Source organism: Poecile atricapillus, chromosome 6 (genome assembly GCF_030490865.1).
Source record: "Poecile atricapillus isolate bPoeAtr1 chromosome 6, bPoeAtr1.hap1, whole genome shotgun sequence".
Classification (NCBI taxonomy): domain Eukaryota; kingdom Metazoa; phylum Chordata; class Aves; order Passeriformes; family Paridae; genus Poecile; species Poecile atricapillus.
This window is the reverse complement of record NC_081254.1, coordinates 19326097-19342311: the sequence shown is the minus strand read 5'-3', so window position 1 is coordinate 19342311 and position 16215 is coordinate 19326097. Positions and strand designations below refer to the sequence as shown.

Sequence of the window (16215 nt, the reverse complement as noted above, 5' to 3'; positions counted from 1 at the left end):
AGAGAGCCGCTGAGCGCCCGGCACTGCCGCGATGTCTGTGTGCTACTCGGGCTGGAGGGGTGATGAGCTGCGGAGCCGGGGTGTCCCGTGTCCCCCGAACACCCCTATCGGGTGTAGATGACCTCCAGCCCTGCCAGCAGGTATTAGAGCTCCGAGCAGAAAGGCTGCCGTCATCTTCTGGCAAGCCGGGCTCCCAGCCGCGAGCCGCTGAGCGGGGAGGAAGGATTCCCTCGCACCCGCTCCCCCGGCTCACTCCCCATCGGGAGCCCGTGGGAACGGCTGGATTCGCCGCTCCTTCTCCCGGCTGGGCAGCGCTGCTCTCCGCGGTCCCTGTGGCCCCGAGTCGCTCTGATCCCTGCCCTCGCTGAGTCGATCTCGCACTAGCAAACCATCTCCACACCTCCACCGTCCCCGTTTCCCCATTCCCTCCCCCGGCTGCCAGGGTGAAGATTTAGTTGATTTTGTTGTTGGAGGGACTCGGATTTGGTCTCCGGTTTGAGGTGACAAAAATAACCGTATGACAGGCACAAACCCCAGGATCGATGCAGGAGAAAAGGGAATAGATGTAATCAAGTACTGACAGACGTCAAAGCGTTCAGATTGTTCACATGCCTGCATGTCCAAACACAACGTACATCAGATCTTCACACTTTGGCAACACAACACTCTTGTGCACACAGTAAAAGTAATTACACTGTTTATAATATCACTGTACAGATACCCTGACTGTGCCCACAGAAATACAACCTCTAGAAACAGAGTAACGCAAAGATATTTGCAAAAGGTACATACGCAGGCATGAAATACCTCACCAACAGAGTAAAATACATGAAATTTTGAATGCAATTCCAAATGTATGGCTCTTCCCAGTCAAATAAACATACACAGGGTATGTGTAAATAAGCATGCAGGCTTTTGTAGTGTCTACATAGATAAAATGCACAAATCGGTATACTGGCCCTTTTGATATATAACAAATTTAGCCAGATTAAAAAAAAACAAAACAAAACCCTGGTGTATTTATAGCAAGGGAAGCAAAAAATAAATAGCAAGGAAAACACAGTGGTATTTTTTTGTCTTGCACTTTTCATGGCAGATTTATCAAAATATGTCTAATAACTCAGGCTGTGTATTTCTAAATCTGGCATCCTATATAAATGGGTTTTAATATTTTGCAAATGATATGGAATTATCCCAAATCATCTTGAAAACAGCAGGTAGAATTAGCTAGTGGAATGTACCTTGGCTAAGAAAGATTCCCTCAGACACACTGTCTCTGTAATATACTGCGAGGCTACCCTAGGAAATTATCCCTGTGTGTGCCATCTGTATTAAAATGGTTATTAAGTTATGAACAGGGTAACATAATACTGATCGGCTAATTATACACCCTCCTAAAAAACCTCCAGGTCTCTGTTACTCTCTCAGTCAGGTATTGAAATAATAACAGTTTGACATTCAGACACCTTACAAAGGCAGCTGTGGAAGGACAGACAGCTATCCCTGTAAGGATTTGAGCTGGTGGTACGGAAGTCCAAAGGAATGGTTGTCAGCTTTTTGGAGAAATAGCATGTATGGACCCAACATATATTTATACTTCAGCTGGCTTAAAGGAGCTCAATATCCAAAAGTCACTGAAGTCTCAGTCCTGGACCCAGTGCCTCATGTCCGGGTTGTGATGTCCCGGGCAGAAAGCTGAGCACCAGATTTGGCTCCCACCCTTCTACCAGTCTGCGGCAGGGTTTTGGGAGTTTTGTACCTCAGTTTCCCCACACTGGAAAAGAAAACTGATTTTTCTCAGAAGGAGGTGGAAACAGACGTCAGTTAGATTGTGCTTATAAAATACTTTGAGGACAAGTGTTTTGTAGCTGCTAAGTATTATTATACTAGAGAGGCTCAGCTGTGACCCACCATGGCAATGGCATTTGAGTGTGTAGTCCCCAAGGCTCAAGAGCATTTTAGCTTCATAAGATTCAGTCTTTCCCCATTCCTTTCAAAAATTGAGAACCAACTTCCCTCTGTTCACCTTTGTATGAGGCTCCCCAAAACTCACATCTGTAAGGAAGTGAGCCTATAACACAGGTCATAAAATTTGCAAGTCTGTCCTAGACAAAAACGGGACAGCGAACAGGGAAAAGATTGCAGTGAAATAGGAAATATTGAGTTTATTGGGGCCCAATCCTAGTGCTGTGGAGAGTAGCGTGAACTTCATCACTCCAGTGACTTTCATGACTCCAGCTCACAGAAGTCACAAAACACAAAGAAGCTCACAATTTAAATATATATTTTTCTCTTAGTCATTGTAAAAATTCACATACAGAATCGGGTCAGTCCTTTGTAGCAGCAAATCCCTTACCTGCAGTAAATTCTCATCTCTCTGATCACCAATCACAAATTGGAATTAATCTAACATTTAGTCTCTGAGCAGCTTCAGAGAGATGACAATTTTAAAACCTAGCCATCAATAAATATCAGTCTTCTTACTTCTGCAAAATGTGGAGTTTCCAACGTGAAATCGGGTTTTGCCCAGTGTCTAGAACAGTCAGAGCTACATCCAGGAGCATTTTAACATCTTAAGGTAATTAGCAAGAAATTTACAGAAGAAAAGTTACCTATATCCCTAGATAGACTGTGAATACTGTGCTTCAAAATGAAGATGTCTTTGTACACAGAAAAAAAATACTTTTGGTTATTATAAGATTTTTTGGAAATGTATTAATTTTATTTTCTTTCTGAGAATTAGTCTAACATTAGTAAAGGTCTTTGGGTGAGAGACTAGAGAACAACACAGTTTCAATCTAGTTTTAAAAGTCTCCCTTAAACACTTTAAAAATATTTTTCTTTTTTTAATTCTGTGTGTGTACATTGCACTGATCTGTCGCTATTGCACTGAGAATAGCAGGACACGTTTGGGACAACGCGTTATTTAGTTCTGAGTTTTATCAGAAACTTTTTCATACCAAACTCATACAGACAAAGCACAGATACAAGCTCTAGTCACAAAAAAATGTGACTTAACTACTCTGTCAAGACTCAGGAAAGAATACTAACATTTACTACTATGCAGTAGATTTCTTTTAATTACGTGAAAAATCTAGAGAGTATATGAGTTAATAAGCAAAGTGCACCAGAAATGACAGGATTGAGATCAGGTATCTCTGCGCCCACAGCTTTTCTGTTCCCACTTCATACATCAGGTAATATGCAGTATAAAGCAATTGTGTGTATGTAGGTATACCCACGTACAAACATACAAATATGTATATATATGTGCATATATGTAAACGCACACACATATACACAGTGCATGAAACTGAAAAGCAGGCAAAGGACAGAAGATGTTATTCTTTGGTAAGCAATTAATGCTTTAAGTAGCTTGAGCACCTTGCCTCTTGAGCACTCTGCCAGCCCAAATTTTCCATCTATCATATGATTATAAACCAGTTATCTTTGGTCATTTCAGGTTAGACTATTTCAACTGAATTCAGACTCTGCTAAATTTAGATGCTCCTTGTGGCAGTCGCCTAAAAATGAACTTGGAGGCAGATGTTAGTGAGAACTTTTCCTTTGTTTAGCAGAACATACAGTTCTACCTAAGAACATAGGTTTCATGAGATGCTAATTATTCCCAAGAAATCTTCTGAATTAGACATTATATGTTAGGAGGAACAGGATGGAGCACATCACGGACATACTTCACGCTAATGCAAGTTATGCAATGGACATTGTCGTTTAAGCATTATTTACTGCTTCTCTTAAATTAATGAATTATCTTGGATTAATGAATGAGGTCCACAAAGGCAAAGCAAAACAACCTCCCCCTGATTTGTACCTCTCTCCCAGTTCTTGGATGGCCAGGTTCAGTACTGGGAACTCCCAGTTAGTTCTGAGCCAAGGCATGCCAAAGGTAAAGCATTTCCAAGTTCAGTCAGTTTTCTGGATACACTTTGGACCCTGAGTTCCTGAGAGCAGACCTAACTAATGCCCCATGGCAGAGAATAGAGTTTAGTGGATATATTATCTCAGTCAAACTGCTGGATGCTTTTTCGATCTTCTCTCAGGTATTGGGTATCCATAATTTCTAGTGTTAAGCATATGGTTTAGGGAGATGTTTCCATTTTCACAATATAGCAATTGACTAATGAGTCCTAGTTAAAGTCTCCAGTAATGGTGTGCTTTTAAAAATACATATGGAAAAACACATACATTGACTTGGGTTATAAAGACCAGTGAAATATGCTTGTACATTGAAATATTATTGAGCATATGGCAAATTTCAGTGGCTGAAGGCAGTTCTGTAGTTTAGAGCAAAGAATGACATATTCGAAGATCAGATTTCTCTTACCAGTTCTGACATTAATTTTCTGACCGATCTTAGGCAGGTCACATGGACTCCATAGAAGCCTGTTTTGCCACCTGTAAAATGAAAATAACAGCTTTTAGTCACTTTTGTAAAACTCAGTATGATCTTTCACTAAAAATGTCCATTGAGTTCAACACGTAACAAGAAAAAGTTCAAAACTGAAGCTAGGTTGTTTTACATCAGCTGAGACTTTAGCTCATGTAATTGAGGTAAATGTAACATTTCAAGACAAACAATTGTCTGGCAAGAAGCAGGCGCATTCGGGCAGGGGCTGTGTTATATGCGGAAGAAATCGGTATTGCGCAAACAGAGCGTTCTGAGCCACCCTCGCTAGCCGGCAGCACTTGAAAATTCCCCACAGGACATCCCAGCCAAAGTCACTGTGAATCTCTTCTTGTTTTTCACCCTGAACAAACCTGGAATTCTTGGAAGACAGGTAATGAGTCTAGGGAAGAGTACCGGGTATCTCTAATGGCAGCTTGTTCACAGTGATCCAAAGCAGTGACAACTGCAGTGAACTCGGGCTGAACCGCCTGAGTTTTAACCTGCAAGAATGTGTGTGGGTGTGTGTGTCACACAAACCTATCACCACTGCTGGTATTCAGTAGGCACAAGTCAGTTTTCCCAACAGAGAGACCAAATATTCGACTTGTCATCATATCAGCTGGATTTGCCTCTGTCTGACATTGTGCTGGTGCAAGGCAGGGGTGAGAAAAACTTGTCCGATGGTACTCAACAGAGATCACCAGGACTTGTAGCCTGGCACTTCCTAGCTCACACACAGAACAAACTTGGGATTCTAGCAGGAATCTTCTCTCCCAGCTGATGCTGAGTCTAAGGTTTCTAAGAGGTTTCCTGCATCAGGGCATGCTCTCAAGGTAGAAGACTTCTACTGCCAGTTGCTTTCAGCTGAGCAAAGAATGTAATCGGGTCACACAGGGCTTCATTACAGGGAATATACTCCTTTAAATTCAGACTCTTTTCCATCAGACACAAACCTGGTATTATCTTCTTTTTATCATTGCAAATAAAGGACAGGCTCATAAAGCAGAGGTTACAGACAATGCTACTGCAGCTGAAAGAGTAAATGAATGCTCACAGCATTTCTCTTTGTCTTATTCATCGTATCTGGCCATTGGAAGGTTGTATGGGGCGAAATACAATAAGCTAGCTGCATTTTTTCTAATTTTCATATTGCAGAGATATTAGCTCAACAGAGCCAGTCAGCAAGTAGAATTGGTTGTGCCTGGGAAGTTTGGAACTCCCTGTTCTGTGAACCTTGAAGTTCAGAACCGTATCGGCCCCTTTATCACCTAAAAATCCCAGCCCTTCCTTTTTTTGTAGATGTATAAAAGGCTTGACTTTTGCTGGAAGTTAAATATTTTCAAAATTTTGCAACTGCTGAATTATTGTTGCATTCTGCCGTAGAGGTAGCGGCACTTCTGCGCTGGGTGAGTGAGCCTTATGGAGCTAAACCTCACTTACCAGAATCAGTATTATGTGAAAAAAACCTCATTTGACTTTGGGAGAAAAGAGGAGAAAATATAAGTGGCTTGGCCAAGAAATGACGAAGGGGTGAGAACAATATAGTGATCTGAAGGGCACAGTCCTTCCAAGAGGAAAGGAATTATTCACATTTAAACAAAGCACTGTAGACAGGAATGAAGGGAGGGAAATAAGAAAGGAAATATTTAAATGGTAGCAGAAGGTATCCCCTGATAGGGAGGTCCATTAAAATGTGGAATTGCATCCCATAGGAATTCCTGATTTCTTGGAACATATATATAACTAGGTGGCATTAATAACAAGCAAATATACAATAAGAAATAATCTTGTGTTGGATAAAGAGACAGATAATAGTCTAGCAGGGCAGCTGGACCTTTTATAATATGATGACATGGTGCACACAAAACAAAGTCGTGTTTTCAGACATATATCAAATGTCAAAAAGCTCCCATCTCTAACCCCAAAGCCTATTCCAACAAAAGATTTTCATATTACTTGAATAACTTGTTCAAAACAGTTGAACAAGGCTGAGCTTCACTTAGATTCCATTGTCCTTAATTAAGGCACAGTGAAATTCAAATGGAATTTAGGCTCTCAGCTTAAAATCAGCAAAATATTTAGAGATCACACGGTCGGTATTGGTCTCTATAAATGGAAAGCTAGAGACTGCTAAAAGCATTTGCCATTGGTCTGATGTCCACATAGCTCACCGGGGGTTTAGGAAATCCCATCTGTGTGTAGATGGCTCTAACAATGATTACTACTCATGAAAGCATCAGGAAGGTTTGAGTTCTTCTCCCAAATGATTATTTTTTAAACTGAAATTAACAGGACTGAGGATTTTTTCCCACTGTCATCCAAATTAATCTGTTGGAGCCTATAGCTGCATTGCCATATTTATCAGTCCCAACAGTTTAAAAATGCCAAGGCAGAGCCTAAACTGTGTAGCTGGCATAAGAATCATGAGCCCTTGTAATTCAGTGTAGGTTTGTTTTCACTTGTTTTCTCTTTCCTACTGTAAATTTTAAAGGAGATTTGGATATCTGACTCCTATTAAACAACTTTAAAAACATCTTAACAATGCAGCCCTTTGAGTCTTCTGAGAGCTGAGACGTCCCTTTTCAAGCCCCCACAGGCACTGGCAACATACTTTATTAAATGAGAACTGAAATTCTCATGCTACCACTTGACTAGAGGAGCTAGAATCCCCTAAAAAACACGGTTAGGCTTGTGATGAAATACTAGACACTATGATATTCAGCACTAGCCTCCAATTTTCTCTATTGCCAGTAAGTGAGGGCTGATTTTGCAGCACTTACATGGCTATCTATCCAGCTGAAAATCACAAATCTAATCACTTGGTTTCCAAACTCCTCAGGGTGCACTTACAAATATTCATTTCCAATCAATTTACACCTGCTAATATTTCTCAATGCTCACATGTGATCACAGAGTCAGAAGCAATGCCAGTGCTTACTATTTCTATTGCAATAGCATAAAGAGGCTCTGTGCATAGATCACAAACCATTGTCCAAAACAGGCACAGCGTAAATAGGAATTTCTTTCAAGAGGCACTTTTAGAAAATCAGTATATACACGTCTTGGTTTACACCAGTCCCTTAGCTTCTACTAGGCTCATAATTCAGACAGTCCTCAAGGTTTCAGGGGTCCTGAAACAAACATCTTTGTCTGTCATTGGAAATGAGATATGAGGGAAGGGCTCGCTCATCAAGTCCAAGTCTAGGTAAAAAGCAGAGCAAAGCTGGAGAGTCCTTTTCTATGAGCTCACACTTGACAAGACGGAGGCTGAACACCAGCTGGGCTGAAAGAGCCTCCCCCCTCTTCCATGATAAGTAGGCATATAAATAAATAAATAAATGGCATCCTAACTGCACTGAGAACTCAATAAAACAATCACATCAAATATGAGGAGGTATAAATCTCATGTCTGCACAGGTAACCCACTCAATTGCTTTTATTATGGCTCAGCCTGACTCCATTTATTACCATCCGTGGCCTGGGTGAAGGATGTTTGCATGGAGGGTGGTCTCCTGGTGAAATCCTATCCCTGGAGCAGCGACAATCAGCCCATACAGAGGTGGATTTTGGTGGGGAGACCAAAGGCAGATCCATCTGTCTGCATGAAAACTAATCAATAACCCTGTAACTAGACCCCTTGTCACTGGGAAATGGACAACACAATAGTTCAATCCTGGAGCCATAGGAGAGGAATAGCTGTGGTTGGGGTATGAAGAATGACAGGATATATGCATGAAATGTTTGAGGCATATGGAGAGAATATGTCTGTCCATATAGACATTGAGGAGGAGTGGTGGTATAGAAGGAGTGTAGAGGGTACATTGGTATATAGTAGGCAAATTCAAAATGTTGATGTGTTCAGAGGCGGGTATGGGGAACAAAAAACCTAACTATACTGCATTTTTTTGTACAAGCCATTTATACAGGGGCTCTAAGTGCAAGGCAGATAGGTACCTTTGGCAAAATGTGCCTGCTGGTTGGATACGACATATTGGTGTATGGTAGAGAACACGTGTCTCTGAGCAGGCACGTAGATGGTGACACCAAATGCAGGTACTCAAAAGGAAGAATATGCAGGAGTTCAATGCAGTCAGGGAAGGATATTCCTTTGTCCTTTGTCTGGCTTGGGATTTATGTGTGTACTAGTTTTGACAGAGAGGAGAAAGAGTGATGTGCCAAAAGCCTGAGCTAACAGACTGTGAGTACACAGATACACTTCCCAGAAAATGCTATATGTGAGATATTTAGCCAAACCTCACTGTTAATTCAGGAAGGGAGATTCTGGTGGCTTGTCTCTGCCTCCATGAAAAACAGAAATAGGACATTTCTTGCTTTTGTCATCTCCTAGCTTTGCAGTTCTTGTAGCATTTCTAAAACCTGCAGAGCATATTGTTCCCCAGGCTTCTAGCAACTCCCTAACACATGCACCCATACACAGGTAGGATGGAGTTTGCTGGTAATAATTGTTCTGTCCTGGGGGCAAATTCACTATTCCTACATTTAGCTTCATTTTCAACAGATCCTCCTCCTTTCAAGGAAAGAATTCTTCCCTCTCTGTATGAGTCCAAGGCATAAGGGTTAAATGGCCATCTCTGCTTGGAAGACAAATTGCTTCAAGATCAGTGATCAGCTCTGCTCAAAATGCCCATCACCGCATTTCATTTGAGAAGCGTGGTGCCCATGTTTTGCAAGACAGACTGATGTCTGTTTGCTAATTTACACAAGGAAAAGCAGAGACTGCAACCAGACAACAAAGTCACAAAAGAAACCCTCACATATCTGTCAGACAGGATGCCCTGTATCACCTCTAGTTCCAGGGTAGTTTGCATAGTTCTGGCAACAAAAAGAATACTCATTTCACTGGTCAGAAAGGATTAATATCCCAGCCCTTTGATTCCCAAAACCAATGCTCATTTGTTTCAAGCTGGGCAAAAATACAACAGCAACCTCGTTACCCCACTGCCCACTTCCAAGCTCTCTCTTTAAAATTGCACTAGATTCTTTGAGTACCAAGATTTGGGCTCTTCTTAAAGAGATTACTGTATTTCAATATACTCATGTTTCTCTAAAAATTCTTCTAAGAACAAGTTTTGGTCATCTGTCTCTAAAAAGAAAGACCACAGCACGATGTAGCTAGGCAATAGTGTCTGCTGTTAATATTTGCCTAAATTTAGGCCATTTTTTGGTTGTTTAACTGCAGACTTTTGAACTTGAAAAATTAAACATTTATACATAAATAACACATGCACAAAAAAACCATTAATTTATAAAATCATTGTGGATGGAGGAGATGTGTAAGAGAGGAGAAAAGGAAGGAATTATATTTCTGAAGAAAAGGATATCATGTTTGCAAATGGAGTGCATGGGGAAGTGTATTTCAGGGATATGCTAGGTACAAATGTGCCAAGGCAGTGCAAGCAGAGGCAGAGTGGAAAATGTGCAATGTCCCAAATTCCCAAGCTCTATGGAACAAAAAAGCAAATTTAGAGTTTAAAAGAGACAATTTCTGTAGTGCTGACTCTGGCAGATGAGCCACAACATGAAGTTTCCAGAACAGGAAGAGAGCACAGTTGGGTGGGGTTGGATAAGGAAAGGGCAAGATATTAGGATGGAGTGAAAGACTAAAGCAGATTTGAATTGTATACTATCAAAATCAGACCTTCTGTGGCTTTCCAGAAGACAGTTTTTGGGCCACTATGCCAAATAAAATGCTGTCATCCAGTATTAACATCCAAGTCCCTTATGTGGCTTCAACAATTTCAGGCTACAGTGTGCCTGAGTTTAGGGTCTGCGAGTGTGAAGGCAGACAGGGTGAGGACAGAGTAAGTGGGTCTGGCTGTGTGCAGTTTCTTGTGACATGTGCAGGCTGGAGAGCTGGGAGGAACTGCACGGATGAGTTTGTGTGCTTGCACATGAGAAGGCATATACAAATTTGTGGAAATATGAGTGCCATGACTCTAAACTCACTTTGCAGTTTACATGAGTTTTTGTGACCTGCAAATATTTGAAGAAAAATACATGCCTATAGCATACCTATGGCTCTTCATGCCCCACAGACAAAACTGGGAGAGCTGGTGGCACAGGGAGACACGAAATGGAAGGGAGTGTGGCCCATTTCAGGTAGAAGTGAATACAAGGAAATGCCCCTGGCACAGTGAAAGACAAGGGACAAAGTGATCCTGGGGAACACAGCCTTTTGAAGCATGCATGCGTGAGGAGGATGCCAGCACTGTAAGTGAAGCCTTAACACTGTTCAGAGCACCATCTTCCAAAATGAAAGCACTTTCTGCACCGCTTGAATATGCTCCAGGATCACTCTGTGCACGGTGAAGTAATTTGAGCATGGAAACCTGGGTGCATTTGTGCAGATAAACCTTTGAGTCTCTATTGTTCCACTAGACAATCTTCTCTGTAATGGATATTTGGGCGAGACATGCCCTATACCCCACGACATGTGTACAAGGAGGAGCATGGGCATATCACTAGGGCAACATGTCCAGCTGGGAGTATAGACTTCTAGCAAGTAGGTATTATTGGTCTGTGAAAGAACTAAGAATAGTCTTATCCATGGAAACAACATCACAACTGTGCAGTTACATGCAGGGAGTCACAGTGGTGAGCAAAGGCAGAGCAATACGTGGGACTCTGCACAGGATTCTGTGCCATGGCTTCCTGATGGCCAGAGAGCTTTGTAAATGCCGAATGAATGAAGTATGGCTCTAAGCAGATGCAGGGGGGAGTCCTAACAGTGCTCCTATCTTTGCCAGCGGCTCTTTTGCACAGATGTGGGGATAAGGTTCTGGTGGCAGCCGTACCACCAGTGTGCTGAGGAAACGCAGCTGGTGAGCATCAGCAGTGTGGTGATGGCAGCATCGATAACAAACACGTGTGCAAGTGTGTGTATGACAAAGTGGAATCTGCTGAGATGTGTGAACACAAAAGGTGCATGTCAGGGCAAACACATATACACAAGAAAACCTCACACACAAATATAGGGACATGAGCCTGTTGTGGGTACCAAGTGTGACCAAGGGAATGAGGGGCATTCATGGCATTATACATTTGTCAGAGAGTGGATGTGTGGTAGTTCACCTGGTACATGAAGCAAGAAGAGGACACCTGGGGATTGTGGGGGCAGAAGAGATTACACTAAAGGAGATATTTCTAATTATAGCTATAGTTTAATGCACTGGACTCTGCCCTTCTCTCCTCTCCCCTCCCCTTGTACTCTTTTCCTCATTACCCAGGTTATCTTGTTTGGGTTAAGAGGCCAATTTCAACAGACTATAATTGAAGAGTGAAGAGAATCTGATAAGATAAGGAAGGGACATCATTCCTCAAGGGATCAATAGAGGTTTCATGTTCCTCCTTCCCCTGCTGTGTCCCTAACACGCTAACGCTCTGTGTCCATGGGCCTGGTTTATTTACTCTGCTTGTCTGCAAGACTGGAAAGGAAGTGCAGGAGTAGAGGGGGGCTGTAGCCTGTCTGTCACACAGACAGAGCAGGGAAGGGGGCATAAGGAGGGAACCATGGTCCCCTCTGGGGCTCACGAGGAAGCAGGGAGGTGACAAGTCTGATACCCTCCTTGCTCTGGCAGGGGCACAGATTAACGGGGGAGGTGTTCACCTTTGGCCTTTTATCTCATCATTGTGCTCTGCAAGGAAAGGATATTGATAATTTTTCCTGATTTAGACTTGCTTTCCCTACCATCCATGTGCAGACAAGCTCAAGCTTTTTATAAGCACTAACAGGGCAACCTCCCAGGGCAACGTCAGGGTAACAGAGGCATAATTACCTCTTCCACAAAGAGGCCTGGTAGCTGCTCCTGAGTAGGTTTATGTTAGTATCTGAAGTTCAGGCTTGACAGAGCCAGTATCTCACAAGCTGTTCTTAGCAGTTTTTTGGAACAAACTGACATGTGAGGATCCCCTTAAGAAACATGAAGCTGTCTCAGTAGTGAATACTGGTCCTCGTGGCAGGGCTGCCAGGGCTCCCACACTGCACAGGCAGAGTTTGTTCCACTCCTGACTCGTGCTCTTTGGCAGGAGGATGAGTATCTCACAGAAGCAATGTGAGATCCATAGGAACCCGTGCCCGTGTGAGATGCACATGAACGTGCAGGCAGCTGGGGCACTGCAAAGAAGTCCCTCCAGGAGGCCCAGCCTCTCACATCAGGCAAGCTCTGTGGATGTTCCCCTGTCCCTGCAGCTGGCATAGGAATGCTCAGGCACAGGGAGATGAGCTGAGAGGTCAGCATATTACAGGATGCAATGCAGATCCCATACAACAGGGCTGGGCAAGCTGCTGGAGAGACTGAGACACGGAGGGGTCTGGGGCTGAGATATCTTCTTCCAGCTGATTTCTCTTTTATTTTTAACACCCAGAGAAACAGACGCTGAGAGCAAGTCAGTCATGCAGTGAGCATGTGGCAGAGTTGGGAATACAACTCAGATCCCCTGACTCCCAACCTCAGGCTTTAACCACTAGACCATGCTTCCCTCTAAGCCACCTTGAACTTTCCTCAGTGAGGATGGGGGCTACTAAGCCTCTGTGGGCTGCAGTTTACCAAGCTGTCAGGAGTGTGCTCACTGGACCGCCTCACCAGAGACAGCCTTCCTCACGCATGCTAAAAAAGTTGAAAAGAAATTCATTTCATGGCCGGTGGTTGCTTAAAAAAGGCGATTCCAGCATATGTATGTGATAAATGTTAACTGTGCATTAATCGCATTAAAGAGGACCCTATAAACTTTTCATTTCTAATTAAATTCTGGCCGGTGATTCTGGCGAAGCCAGCTCACTCCGGGCCTTTGTTTATGTGGAAAATTAAAATGCAAATACAATGGAATTTATTTCCATTACTAGAGTGATATGCTGGGCTCCTCTGTTTAACAGCCTCCAATTATTTTTCAAACAGGTCTCTCTCCTTCTTTCCCTCCCTCTCTCCTTTCTTCACTCCCTCATTTTTTTTCCCTTCTCTCTGTTACCCTGATGCTGCTACCCCAGTGTGAGGGGTGGGATCTGGTAAAGCAGTGGATGGGCTAAGGATCATGTAATCTGTTCCAGGTCAAATTCAGGCCACAATATAGAAGAGAAAGTGGGGAAAAGAGTGCGAGAACGCAAACAAGGGAGCAAGGGAAGTAACAAAGCGAGCCTTGTTAATGCAAGGATGAGTAAGGAGTTACCTGTTAGCAACCTCACTGAAAAATACAATCTAAATTCACTGGCTTACTAAATCCCAGCCATACAGATGGCCTGACTGAGAGAGGTCATAGATCTTTCTCTGATGAGACATTTTGATGAGAAGGTACAAGTGACAACTATCTCTGGAAGTTTTCTGGATCTTTCAGAGCCTTTTTCATAGACTTTGTCTGGATGTGCCTGCTGCTGGGCTAAATCCTGATGGCTGAGGAAGGACAGAACAGGCCCAGTGCCAGACACATTGCCTGCGCAGAGCAAATAAATTCATGCAGCAATGACACATAATCATCAGCTGAAAAATAACTGAACTCTCTTGCTCATTTCCAAGGGACCAAATGTGGCCACACTGTCTTAAAGCATTACTGCACAATACCTGCACAAGTCAGAAGCCGTTGCACAAACCCAGAGATTCATTGTACGTTTAAAATTTCTTAACACATATATTTACTGCTAAATGCTGCTGACACAGAATCTCATTCGTCCTTACATATATGAGGGACCCAGGTCAGCTCAGACTTGGGAACATTGCTAGTCAGTCACACACAGATCAGAGGCATCTGTTAACTGACACAGATGCCCTTCTACGCATTAATGTAGAAAGTCATACAAGAAGACCCTTGCAAAGGCAAGCGGACACTTCACTGAAGACATGTAGTAATTTATAGATCCTTTCAGAGACTCAGTCAGATCTATTTGAAACTGCACAGAATTGTCTTGCATGTAATTGTGAAGAACCTGATCCCAAAACATGACTGGAAGGTCTTAGCAAAATCCCTGAGTACACCAGAAGACACACACACCTTGAAGCGTGCGGCTGAGAACCAGCCAGACACGCCACCCCACGTGTCACACACACACACGAGAGACGTACCTTCGGCATGCCTCGTGGGCAGGGAGAACTCCTGAGCCAAAGGGATATTCTTTTAGTGCATGTGAGCATCTTAAGGAATCACCTAGTGTAAATGATCCTGCCCCAGCCGAGACAGGGAAACAGGAGAAGGACACATTCACTTACAGCACTGAAAAGAGGCCATTACCCAGTCAAACAACCCAATCCCTGACATCATTATTCAATACACAGGAGCCCTGAAATGCACACTAACTCAATCACACGATTACAAAATAATACTGATGGAATCAATGAGACAGACATGCGGTCATACAAAGCACACCCAGCCTGGTGTTAATACACAATAACAGCCGCCCAACAAGCGAATACAAAACAGCCATTCACAACCACAGGGCAAAACACCAAAACATGGGGCCACATTCTCAAAGGAGACTTGAAAACTCTGGTAACAAAACTCACCCTTGCCAGAGGGGTCTGAGGGTATGGGCAAAATCTGGCAGTTGTCAGTCTAGTGAGCAGCAAATAGTAAGAGCTGTGTTGAGGACCACAACTGAGTGCATTCATGTCCTGGTGAGGCTGGTGGACTTCCAGGACACTCAGAACCATTCAGGATTGCATCCACAGCCTTGAAATAGACTGGTCAAGTGAAGTAACACCTGCTCAATGACCAAAAGCATCATGCAGGTACTCTTAACACAAGAAGGGGTGCATGACATTCAAGCCTCAGCAAAACACAAGCCATTATAAGAAAAGAAATCCTTCAGAATATCACAAACAAAAGAAATTCACACCGTGGTCAGATCAAAATACTGTTCAGTACCCAAAGCCACAGAACCATCTGACAGACCTGCCTCTGCAACACAGCCAAATCCTCTTCTCAAACCACAACAGCACCCCCCAACCTAACACAGCACTAGTGTCTTTCCTCTTTAGAGAGGAAAAAAGCAAAGTGACACATAGAACAGGCTCATAACGCCACAAATGATCAACCTTCCTTGCACCTCGCAGATTGTGCCAGACCATGCTAACCCAAGTGCTTAACACACAGCCCAAACAGCCAGCTTTTGTAAATCCTGCATGATCTTCTTGGGAGGGAGATGAGGGAAGCAGACTGTAAGTCCTGTCCCTGGCACGGCAGGCAGCAGCTCGTAGCAGGTTGTGTGCACAAGAACATGCTGTTACTGAAACAGCCAGCAAGGCTGGGGGAAGTTGTATACTTCCAAATACTGTTGGTTGTGTATGCCTGCGTGCGTTGTGTGTACAGGAATTCCCCTTCCTCTACCCAGTGCCGCTGCTTGTAGCCATTAAAAAGCCCAGGTCCTCATGCTGGATGTTCAGTGAGTATTGATTTGGTCTGCAAGCAATTTTAATATTTCTTCAGGGACTTTCCAGCAACAGCACAAGTCATTAATTCACCCTCCCAAATTGCTTATTCAATAGAAGGAACATGGCTCCTGAATAAAGTCCCAGAATTTATGTGACTCACATGAGTCAGGAGGTCAAACAACTGTTATGGAGCGAAGTTAAAAATCCAAATAAAATATTGACACTTTTTTGGGAGTGAGAGGAGGGGGAAGGGGGAAGGGAAAGAAAAGGTATTTAAAATAGGGTTTTGTTGCAATGCCCCCAGGATAAAGAACGGAAAGAGATTGAAGACAAGCTGGAGTTTGTAAAATCAATGGGATTTATTGCATATCCACTTGGCATTTAATAACTCCTTCCTTTCCATCTTCCCCTGCTCTGTTTGTACATGGGGGA

General features: G+C 43.1%; 1 protein-coding gene across 9 annotated transcripts in view; it reads left to right on the top strand.

Annotated features, from left to right (window-relative positions):
• The window catches only part of PAX2 (paired box 2), a 104126-nt gene that overhangs the window by 18721 nt on the left and 69190 nt on the right, over nt 1-16215 (top strand). The gene's annotated exons all lie outside the window — the stretch shown is intronic.